A 12,189-nucleotide genomic window follows, 5' to 3' on the forward strand; every position below is an offset into this window, starting at 1 on the left:
AGCATGTGGTGCCAAGGATTGAACTCTGGTCCCTGTGCTTCCTAAGCAGGCACTTAGTCCACTGAGCTATCTCACCAGCCCTCATGTGCCTGTTTGAACAAACATATCTCTAATAATTTTTTTTGTATTTGTGTGACAAGTTAGTACTGTTTTTATATACTGTTCCTCATTCAAATACATTAATGGCTCCTTTTGGTGTCATGGTCATATCTAGATTCCAAATATTTACAGATTGTGATCCAGTCTCCAGTTGACTTTCCCTGATGTCTGAAGCATTCAATTTTTTCCCCTCACACTTGAAACCTCACTGATCTGACTTCAGTTGAGCCACTATAATGGTTTTCATGTCTTCAGAAGAATTGTCACCATGCTGTTCTCTTCAATCTAGGTTCAAGTTTTCTTGAAAGACAGGACCATCCAAAAGCCCCTAGATGACCATTCAACTTATGACTGTGTTTGTAACTAGGAGATAGAAGTTGGAACCATCAGACAGTAGTTTCCTCAATTTGTCATCATCAGAAAATCCACAGCTGTACAGACAATTTCTTACCCTACCACCTATTAAAATCTAACAGTTCTCTTTATTTCAGACCATTTATACTCCAGAAGTAATTTCTTAAATTCTTAGAAAATTTTACTGTTTATTAACTACAGGTATCTAAATTTTATAAGCCATTAAATATATTCAGGTCTGTACCACCTTAAAGTGAAAGCTTTGTTTCAATTCATTCTTACTTGTCTGTATCAATTGTTATACTTTATTCATAGGCTTCTTGTTTGCTCCTTAACACTCATTAACCCTAAACTAGATTGTCCCCCAAATATTTCATCAATACTGTAATTATAAGTAGCAAAAACTTTCAATAGAGGACTTTATTTTTTGGCTACTTTACTTTGCCACTTTTAGTTTTTGGCCCCTTGGTATCATGCCATACATTTAATCATTCTCTTCTTAAGACAAATTCTCTCCTTGATTTCTAGCACACTGCATCCACTGGGTTGGAATATAACTTCTCTGGATGCTCCTTTCGTTTCTGCACAGACAGAAAGCATTGAAGTTCCTATAGATTTTTCTTTCTCAATTATTACCTGGATTGAGATCTTAAATAGTTCTTTACTGCTGATACCAATTCATAAACTAAATTATATACCAACTGTGTTTATAGTTATATTACCTTCTCATTTGAAGGCCAGATTCAAGTATTCTAGTTGCTTATATAGTTATTTAAAATTAAGTGTCCTTGGTCTTTTTATTCCTAGAAAAGAAACCAAAGAAAAGGAGAATGACTGTCTTTTAAAACTGAATTATCACCAGATATAGTTTCAAAGAGTGTCACACACAGGGTAGGAAAATAATAATGACATAGTTAATAGGATGAGTAAATGCTAATAAATAATGCATTTTCTAAAATGCTTTCTGAAGTTTAATTAATCTTATTGTTATTACTCATAATGATCACCCTCCAAAAAATTAATAGGTATAGTCCACTCTTTTGGTAAAAAAAACACTTAGCCAACATTCATTGTAACCAAAAGCCATTCCTTAAAGTACTATTTTCTTATTTGTTGAGTCCATAAAGATCAAAGGCAATATTCAGTGTGCCTTATCTTATGTTCAGTTTCTCTGTATTTTTGAAACGAATAGGCTTGGGACTGGCTCATGGTATTCTTTGTGCATATGCCCACGAAGAAACAATACTCACTAGAGCGTCCTAACAATGGTGTTCGCTACCATCTATCTGCGCACCATCACCATCTGCGGTGCATTACACAAACAAGTGCCTTGATCTTTCACGAGTGTTCACGTGATCATCTTATTTTCACCCATTCTTCTAATACTCATGCGGGGTTTCCTCTAGTGGAAACTTCTAAAACACCCATCGACCATTTGTCAGAGTTCACGCAAATTTAAAATGCTCCTCACTGAAAAGATTTACTCCCCACCAAAAAGCTCCATTTGCAAGCTACAGAAATTGTTGGTGTTTTCTATTATTTTAAGCCCAAGGATACATAAAAAGCAGAATTCATTTTGAAATTAAAAAAAGCTAAAGCCTGGGAAATAAATAAATAAAACTAAGATGAAAAGGAAAGGGAAAACGAAATAAAGACCCGGGGCTCAGCCCAATTCCTTGTGTGCCCTTTACTTTTGAAAACTATGAAGAGAGGAGAGCTTGCTATTGCCCATTGCAGAGCAGCCTGCACACGCCTCAGCATTCACAGCAAGATTATCATACAAAGGAGTTATGGAAAGCAGAAGCATTAAAACTAGATTCTATGGAATGCATTAAAGTTAAAAACAATTATATTAAATCACCATTTAAAAAAAGCTGTATGCATAATTCTTTTTCAGAAAACATGATGCTGAAAGTGTTTGATGGTTTTCTTCAATTATTTATTTAATATTTTTGAGGAGAACAAGTCATTTGACATAGGCATTGAAGTGTGTAAACAAGTATGGGACACACATACATATTCAACAAAGGAGAAAATAGTGAAATTGGAAAGAATATTTTCAAATGTGTTTAGATTTATAGAGAAAATGTCCAAAGATAAGCAGCTCCTTCCTATTCCATCCATACTATTAACATCCTCTTTTATTATTTCCTTTTTTTTATTGGTACCTGTTTGTGTACATAATGACTATATTCCTTGTGGGGCATTGATACATATACATAAGGCACTTGAATTATTTTTAATCCTTTCCCTAGCCCTCCCTTCCTTCTATCTCCTGGGCTTCTTTCCATCTTCAAAAGATCTATTTACCCATTTTATGCTATTTATCTTGTATTTTGTTTTTCATTTATATTTTAGATTTCTTCTATAAGAACCCATACGATGTTTAAGATTGTGTGTGTGATTTGTTTCACTTTACCTCATGGTCTCAAAGAACATCTGCTTTCCCAAAAATGACTCACGTTCATTTTTTATGGAACAGTAGTACTCCACCATGTATAAACCATGTGTTAGAAATCCATTCATCTGCTAAAGGAAATACGGACTGCTTCCAACTTCTAACTACTATGAATTCTGTTGCTATAAACATCGATTTTCATGTATTCCTGTAATGTGGTGTCTTTAAATCCTTTGGGAAGATACCAAGACAGGGAAAAGCTGGTTGAATGCAGCTTCTAGTTTTTGTTTTTGAGAACTCCCCATACTGATTTCCTTACTGGTTGTGTTATTTCAGATTGCCACCCACAATGCAGAAGTCTTCTTTGTCCCCAGTAGCCCCTTCCCATCATTTGTTATGATTTGATTTCTTTAAGTGATCCTCTGCCATAAAACATAAGCACGACTCATTTTTAGGAAAGTGGATGCACTTTGAGACCATAACGTAGAGTGAGATAAATGCCACACACAATCTTAAACATCATATGGGTTCTCTTATATAAGATAACCTCTCTTATTGGAGTAAGATGGAGTCCTAGAGTAGTTTCAATTTGCATTTCTTTAGTGGTCAGAGACGTTAAGTTTTTTTCATGCATTTATTTGTCTTTTGATACTTCTTCTAAGGAATAGCTATTCATTTCACTTGCCCATTTGTTTTTTTTTGATTGGGTCTTTTATTTGGGGAGTCTAACATGTTTGAGTTTTAAAAAGTCAGCATGCCAAAGTATTGTGCATCCTTGCACAAGCTGTCAGGCTGTGCATTAAGCACCAAAGCATTTCATAATGCTTTCAAAGCCCATTATTTTCCCTCTGTGTTGTGTGGGCTATTACAGGGGTATTGGTGAGCAGTGGGCTGCTTAACTAGCTGAACATTGCCTTATGCTCAAGGGCCCTGTTTATCTAACAAGTGGTTCTATATGACTGAACCAGAATTAAGTTTAGGAGTATACCTATTAAACTTTGGAAAATATGTTAATTATTTATTCTTTCAATTAGGTTTAAGGTTTGAAGACTTTATTTTGTCTCAAGTGTCACAAAAGTACCCTGGCAACCAGCTTACTGATTAGTGTCTGTTGTGTTTAACACACACACACACACACACACACACACTCACACACATACACACATATAAAATCAGATGAGCAAAAGTAAAAGCATAGTCCCCATGGGTTTTAAGGCTCATAGTGATATGTGTAGAATTATCTAGTTTGAATAAAACAACATTGTAATCTTAAAAGCATATCACAGCAATAGATACCATCAACATCCTCCTAAACAATTCAAGTCTGATGTAGTAAAATCTGCCAGAAATAAATGGGAGTAATTCTGCATGTTGTCTATCCTCTCTGTTATGAGATATTCAGTCAAGTGTTGACAGGAATTGTGACTCAGTTCTAGTCTTGGCTTCAGAATCATATAGTCATTAACATTGTACCCAGACTATCACGGTTAATGTTTCATCAAATATTTATTGTAGTAAATCCAGGTAGGTAGAAAGAAAGACAATCTGGGCACTGCAGTCTCTTTCATTAGCTTCTCCTACCTAGTCTTATCAGAGAACAGGACTTGAACAAAGGTATCTAGAAGTGAAATAGACAATGTAAATACAGGTGAAATTTTTTTCCCCATTTTATGGACCCCAAAGTTGCATGAGTAAGGATCAGTCTACTTTTGCAGCTGTAAGAGCCAGACTCAGTTAGCACACAATGTGATCCTTCAAGAGGAATGTAGAGAGGCCTGGGAGAACACCCTTGAATTCCATCCTCTGAACAGTGACAATATGTTTTCACTTCTGTATAGCTGTGCTGCTGAGGCTGCCTAGCTGTAGCACCACAGTGAACGTATGGGGATTTTAGCTTACCTGAAACATCAGTAAGCTGTTTCTATTTCAAATGGAATGGGGAAGATGTTTTTGTCAAAAAGATGCCAAGATTCAGTCTGGACTTGATCCCTGTAGCAAGCAAAATTTCCTTTTCAATGTGATGTATCTGCCTATTGTGTCAGACTCAATCATTTTGCCCAAGGGAGATAATAAAAAGCTGATAGATGCTTCCTCATTGGAAGTAAACACTTTGTTGTAGGAAAATCCTCCCTGTGACTAGCCCGTAGCTGAAAGTTTCTTCCTTCTCTAAAACTGACCATGATGACTGAACTCACAGATATCTAATCAGTGTACCCTCCTGATATGACATATGGTATTTGCTTTAGCCATAGGAATGGGTTTTTATAAACCATATTTGAATGTCAGATATATCTACAATGTATAACATGATAATGAAGAATGCATAATTGTTTTAATAGAAAATATCTCTGTTTCTACATATAAGACCAAGGGAAAATCAAATAAATTTGCTTGGTTATACATCTTTAGAAATATGATGGAAATATATTTGATTTTTAAATTTATAGCAATGTATATTAAAGAGTGAATAATACTTTTAGTGCACAATACTCACCAATGGGCACTTTTGCTTTTCTTTTCTTTTTTCCTGTATTTTATGTATTGGCACAGGGTCTCACTATGCAGTATGTACTTGTCGTGATCCTCCTGTTTTCAGCTTCCTCAGTGCTGGGATTATAGGTGTGTGCCACCACTTCCAGACTCTTTTGCCAACTCAGCATGCCCCGAGGGTGGGGCAAGGCAGTGTGGCGTGGCATGCAGGACCAGGAATCGAACCTCTGATCCCTTCGTTTGCCAAAGCAGGTGCTTAGTCTGCTGAGCTATCTTTCCAGCCCTGTCTTTTGCCTTTTTAAGAAGCTGGTGCACGCACAATGCCCATGTATTTGTCTGGAAGTGGTTCTCTTGTTCCATTAACTTACTGTTGAGTAGAGGTGGTTGTCTCTGATCTGAAATTTTCTTTTCTAAAATTGAACCTTGATTCTATGAACAAATGACTGGAGCTTCAGTATTTTTGGACTGGGGTCTGGTCTATAAGTAGAGGTGAGTGTTGGAGGAGATCTTCCATGCACTCAATTGTTCTCACCTGGAATTTCACTTCTGCAATGCAGAAATGGATGATGAAACATGTTATCAATGTAACCTTCCCAGAGAGACACTATAGCTCTTCAATGGATGCTGGGTCAATGGCAAGCTTCACTTCTTTGTCCAAGTCCATTGGAGACAGGGTGCAGTGGGGCAGGAAGTTGTGTAGGTCATTGCTCACAATTGATAGACTTTTGCTCTCCTATGTTTCTTACTGATTTTTTTTTTACATTTACTTGTATAAATGTTTATTCATTAACTTTGCCCTTAGGCAATTGATGTGGATCTATACATCAGTTCTGGTTGCTTGGCTGGAGAATGGAAGTGTGATATCTCACACTGCAGTTCTTTCCTTGTCATCTCCTAAACTCTTACATAGTTACTTGACTTCAGGTTTCTTTTTTCAGAGTTTAAGGCTGGTGTGTACTTTTCTAATCTGAGAAGTTGCAATGTACCATGAAATCAATTTGTAACTTTGTTACTTTTGCTCTCATATGTGACTGTTTCTTTTACCTGAATGTTTACAATTTTTTACTTTTGATTTGAAATTTATTAACTTTCTTGATACATGTTTTTATACTTTAGATTAAAAGAAAATCCACAAAGTTCTTATGTGCTTAGAGGTAGGGCTTTCAGCAGATGGTCAGATTTTGAGCTCCTGTTTGTAACAGATTAAAGTCAATGTGGCTCTTATTATTTTTCTATTGGGCAAAGCTGGCAGGGACCTCTAGCTCTTTGAGCATTGCTCCCTGGCTCAAATGAAGATCCTTCGGCCTGATAGAGGTTGTACACAGCTGATGTGTTTCCACCCTAACTGTATCTTGTGCTTAATAGGCCCCATGTTTCACTTATCAGTAAGACCTGTGAAAATCTTTTCGTTGTAAACAGCTTGCAGCTGTATGAACAAGGCTTGCTGTAAAGGACTGAACTCAATGCTGCTTTGGGCAATTGGTTAATGCCTCACTGCATTATATAGCAGGCTATATCTTACTCAGTGGGCCCCAGAAATCTGATACAATCTGCAGAAGTTAGAAGGTTTTTCAGGAATGAATTTGTACTATGTCCTTGGAAACCTGTTAATATTATTTGACCTATGCATGTTTAATTGTTTCTTTGGCTTTGTCCCCTCCAGATTTAAAGCTTTTCCACCTACCCAAGATAAAAATTCCTGATGTCTATTGAGGGCCTCTTAGATAGAACCTCTGGAGAGTATCTCTGACTGCCGGTTCACAACTACAACCCCTTTTAGCCTAAAGAAGTTACAGTGGTCATCACCCATGGTTCCCTCACAGCAATTTGGGTTACTTCTTCACAGGGGAGAATGTTGTACTCAGCTGAATTAGATAAAAATATTATAGGCAGTCAGACAGGGCCGTGCACTCAAGGAAACAGTATAGATGATTTGGAAGAGACAGACCCTCTCTGCTGTGGGCCAGACCTCAAGACAAAAGAGGAAACTCCCTGGCTTACATTACAGCTTGAGAAGTGTCACAAAAATCAGTGGGGCCTCTTGAGATATTGCCTGTCCTCGCACCCTGAGTTCTAGAAAAACCCACCTACTCAGACTCTGTTGTTACCAATAGGATGATATTCAGTGTTGTTGGAAAACATCTTCTTTGGTGAAATAGTAAAACAATTGGGGTGTAATGTAGCCAAAGAAAAATAATTGACTCTAAAGATTTGCCAAAAGGGAAAATTGGGAACTATTCTTGATGTCTTTTTGGATAAAGGACCTGATATCTACCTTAATTGGACCTGTTCCCCTGTTTCTTTTGGTTCTGACTCTCTGGTCCTGTATAGTAAACTGTTTAAGTATGTTCAACAAAGAATCCAGGCCATCAAGTTAATGGTGCTAGAGCTTAATACCTACCCTTAAAAGTAACTGAAGAATCAATGATTTGATTCCTGGGTAAAAATGAGGTGGGGGGGAATGTAATGGGGTAAAATCAATGTGGCTTTTATTATTTTTCTATTAGGCAAAGCTGGCAGGGACCTCTAGCTCTTTGAGCATCGCTTCCTGGCTCATGTGCAGATCTTTCAGCCTGCTAGTGCCATACATAGCTGATGTGTTTCCACCCTAACCATATCTTGTGCTTAATAGGCCCCATCTGGGGCAAGTTCTACTTATTCCTAACACTGTTCTCATCAGTGCATTAACCTATCCATGTGCTTATAGCAGAAAAGGCTGGTAGGAGGTGGGATTTCAGCAGAAGAGGTGAGGCCTTGCTTAGGAACCCAAAGAGCATATTCTTGACTGCCTTTTTCCTTTTCTCTTGCCCTCTGCTCCTGGCTTCCAGGAGTTGTGCAGCTTTGTATCTTCAGTCCTTCTATTTCAGTATTTCTGCCTTGGAGTCAGTTGGTGGGGATGGCCTGGACCCTCAGGGTCTGTAAATCAAAATAAACCTTTCCCTCTCAGGTTACAGATGTCTCCAGTGCTGGATTTCTCAACTGTAAAGGAGGATAATTGTGAGTAATTTGTAGGAAAATGTTGATGAACCTTGAGAATGTATCACGTTGCTTAGGGAAATAAAAAATTAGGAGCAAAATAAAAGAAGGATAGTGGGATAAAAGAGATAAACCTTTTACAAATGGGAAAGGGATGTAGAGGTAAGCTAAGGAGGAGGGAAGGAAAGTAAAGTAGAAGGAATTAAGATGTCGTATATAAATATGCCAATTCTGAGAAGAATGCATAGGCATGCTAATTCAAAAACAGTTGAAGGTATCAGGTATTTTTGTTGTGGAACTGGAAAAGTGACACACACACAAACACACACACACACATTCATTACATATATATAAAATTTCTAGTATTTTTATTTAATATAGTGTGCTACTTTCTATTTTTCCCAAAGTTTCTATGATTGCATTGTTTTATAATTATGTGTGATACCTTCCTGAAGGTATCAGCATGGATGGACACGAGTTACCAGTGTGGACATGGAAGTGGTGTCTAAATTCATAGGGTCCGATGAGCTTGCACTACTATGTGCTTGATGCTGTTCAGGTACTTTCTTAGAGAAATAAATGCTAGGAAGAGGACATTAAGGAGAAAGTAAACATGCTATATTAAATAGGGAAAGTAAAACACAAAATTATGAAGAGACTGTGTTTTGCAAGGGATAAAAAAATAAATAGCAAGCCATTTACATAAAAATTTTATGACAAAGTTAGCCTTATTCTAAGGCTAAGAAGAATGAATGCACAGGTCCATGGTAAGAAAGTACTTGGGAATTTTAGGAATAAAAGGGAACTTAGCAAGACTGAAGCATACTGTCCCCAGAGTAACTGAGGTAGAGGAGCTGTGGAAATGTATTTGATGTCGTTGTTTATGTAGAAATAGCAAGATGACACCTATATAAGTCAAATGTGCTACCTTATTTTATATAGTTCTTTTTTATATAGTTCTGAAGTATAAATAGTTTTTATATGTTAAAGTAGTCATAAAACATAAAAAGAGTAACATTTTGTGAAATATGAAAACTACGAAATTCAAATTCTAGAGTTTATAAATAAAATTGTACTGCAATGTAAGCATGGCCATTTTATTATGGGAAGCTAAATTAGGTAGACATTTATTTGGTACAGGATCTTGCTCTGCAGCTCCAACTCATACTGATCTGCCTGTCTCAGCCTCCCCAGTGCTGGGGTTACAGACGTGAAGCACCACACCTGGTTTCAGTGGCCAGCACAGCATGGGGCTGGCATCCTGGGAGTCAACCCAGGTCCTTGTCCTTGTGTTTGCCTAGCAGGCACTTAGACCACTGAGCTATCTCCCCAGCCCATTAGGTAGAAATTAATGTACAGTCAGAAATGGAGCGATACCTCCAGGAAGTCTGTGAAAAAGAAAGACATCAGAATTGCAGATGAAGGCAAAGCTAAAGAAAACCAAGCCTCAAAAAGACCAAGCATCATAAAAAAATATAATGACCAGGCCTACAAGCAGCAACCAGATAAGCAGCAACTTAGAATTACACAGTAAATAGTATCCCCTGTTCGAGGAAGCCCAGCTAGGCATCAGTTGCTCAGTTAAGTCAGCGGAGCATACGGATCCATCCTTTCCCTAACATGTCGTGTACATGACCCATTTCCCTACTGGTTCCATATCAGCTATCCTTTCAGCTATAGTTGTAATCCTTTAGATTGATTGCAGTGTGACCTATGTTGTACCCACATTGTGACTTGCTGTGTAAATTCCCTGAACAAAGGACCTCAGTGGCCACACACATGTGACCCCTCCAATTGTTTAGCAACTAGCTCTCAAATCTTTCTTCCATTGTCCTTGGAATTCATCCTTCAATTTCCGAGGAAATGAACTTGGCACATCTGAAATCTAATAGATTGAGAGTTATGTCTCTCCTATATCTGTCTGTTTACGTACCACCTGTGCCTTCTTCTAAAAAATATAGCACTAATGACATAAATATAGGGAACTTTGGTAAAGGTTAAGTAATTTACTACTTGCATCCATGTAGAAGAAAATGTGATAATGCCTGATTTAGGTCACAAAGGTCAGTAGGGAGAATAGATTAATTTTGAATTCATTGAGAAGTTTCTAGAGGCCTTTAGGTGAAACATAGCAATTGATTTGCATATGTGCAGGTAGAGTGCAGTTGTTGAGATGGAGAAAACAGATGCAGAGAGCATAACTAGGTAGCAAATACAGTAACATAAGAGAGAGCTAGTGGTAATTTATGAGAAAGATGTGGGTAAGGAACTGGGTGGATAGACACAGAGATCTGATGTGTGTTTAGGGAAGAATCCAGGAGACATCTCATGGTTTCTATTTAGGCAGTCAAAGGAATAAGAGGAATCCTGTGTGAACCTTTATTTATGTAAGATAGTCAGAGAAATTGTGATATGATTTGTTCAGAGATGTCTTCTTGATGCCTTTGGTTTCCTATGAGCAATGGCAAGGAAGAAAACAAAACGTTTGATTTGAACGTATGTGTGGAAGACCTACAGTGGAAGTTGTAAATAAGCAATTGGTTATAAGATTTTACAGCACATAGAAATAACTTAGGTTTACTGTATGAATCTTTGAGTTATCAGCATAAAATGGCATTTACATTCATTCAGCAGATCCAGGACAAAAAGAGAAAAAAAGGAAGCAAATGTTAGAACAAATTTTGGAGAAAGTCAAATTGGGAAGGAGACCAAGTCAGTTTACCAAATGAATTTATTTGCTTAAGTTGTTCAAATTCATCAGTTACTTCAATTTTCTGAATTCTGATTTGATAAGAGCTGTACACTGTGAAGTGTTAATCAGTGCAAGTTAAATTAGATATTAGCAGCTACGCAGAGGAATTTATCCATATTTTCCCCTATTTCAGGGTCAGGATTTTTTAAAAGAAGCAAAAACCAAAACAAGTATTTCCCGATAGTATTTTTTAAAGAAGTTTATAATATAAATTCAGGTTTTTTTTTTTTAATGAACTCCACAAAAATACATCATTGCATTTTATGTATTTTTCTTTGTTCTTGCTGCATCATCCTGAGGCTATAGTTGGTGATTCAGGGACATAGGGGACTCACACACTTGGGAGGTGAGAGAGAAACACTCCCATGTGATAGGAGGAAAGGATGCCCTGGGGAGAAGATGGGCCAGTTTAGAGGAGAAGGCTTGGAAAGAGTTCCAGTAAATGATTGTACATAGAGTATTTTAATAGCTCAGACATAATGTACCTGAAGACTAATAAAATAAAGGAAGGGTTAGGGAAACAGGTCAGTTTAAAGGATGGAGACATCTGACTGAAATAAAAGTCTTAATGAAAATGGATACAACGGGAACCTGGGGCTTCTGACCTTCCTGGACACTAATAAGGATGGTAGAATTTGCTCTGATTATTTAAGCAGATGAGATTGTGGGTCATTTGAGGCATATTTCTAATAACTACTTGGTTGCAAGGGTCTTGTTTGATTTATAACCTGTAAAGGATGACTCCGTTTTCTGTCTCAGTTGCGCAGGGATGGTTATGTTAATTGACCAGCACACATTAAGGACCTTTTTCCCTGTTTTGCACAAGTTGATCAAGACAGAGAGGATCATCTCTTGCTTATTATAATCTGCTCTTTATTTTTAAAAAAATGTATCTTGGCATAAGATCCAGGATGCTTGTTACTCACTTCTGAAATAGTGTGGGAAGTGAGCCAGGGTAATAAGCAATTTCTAATCACAAATTTGGAATAAACTATATTCTAAACAAATCTTCCACAGTCATTGGTGCTTTCTCTTTCAGGAAAAAAAAAAAAAAAAAAAAAAAAAAAACTCAGCTAGTGAATCTCCCTGTGGCAGCTTCTGCCTGCCTTACTTTTACTTA

This window comes from Octodon degus, unplaced genomic scaffold (assembly GCF_000260255.1).
Source record: "Octodon degus isolate 3935 unplaced genomic scaffold, OctDeg1.0 scaffold00294, whole genome shotgun sequence".
NCBI classification, from domain to species: domain Eukaryota; kingdom Metazoa; phylum Chordata; class Mammalia; order Rodentia; family Octodontidae; genus Octodon; species Octodon degus.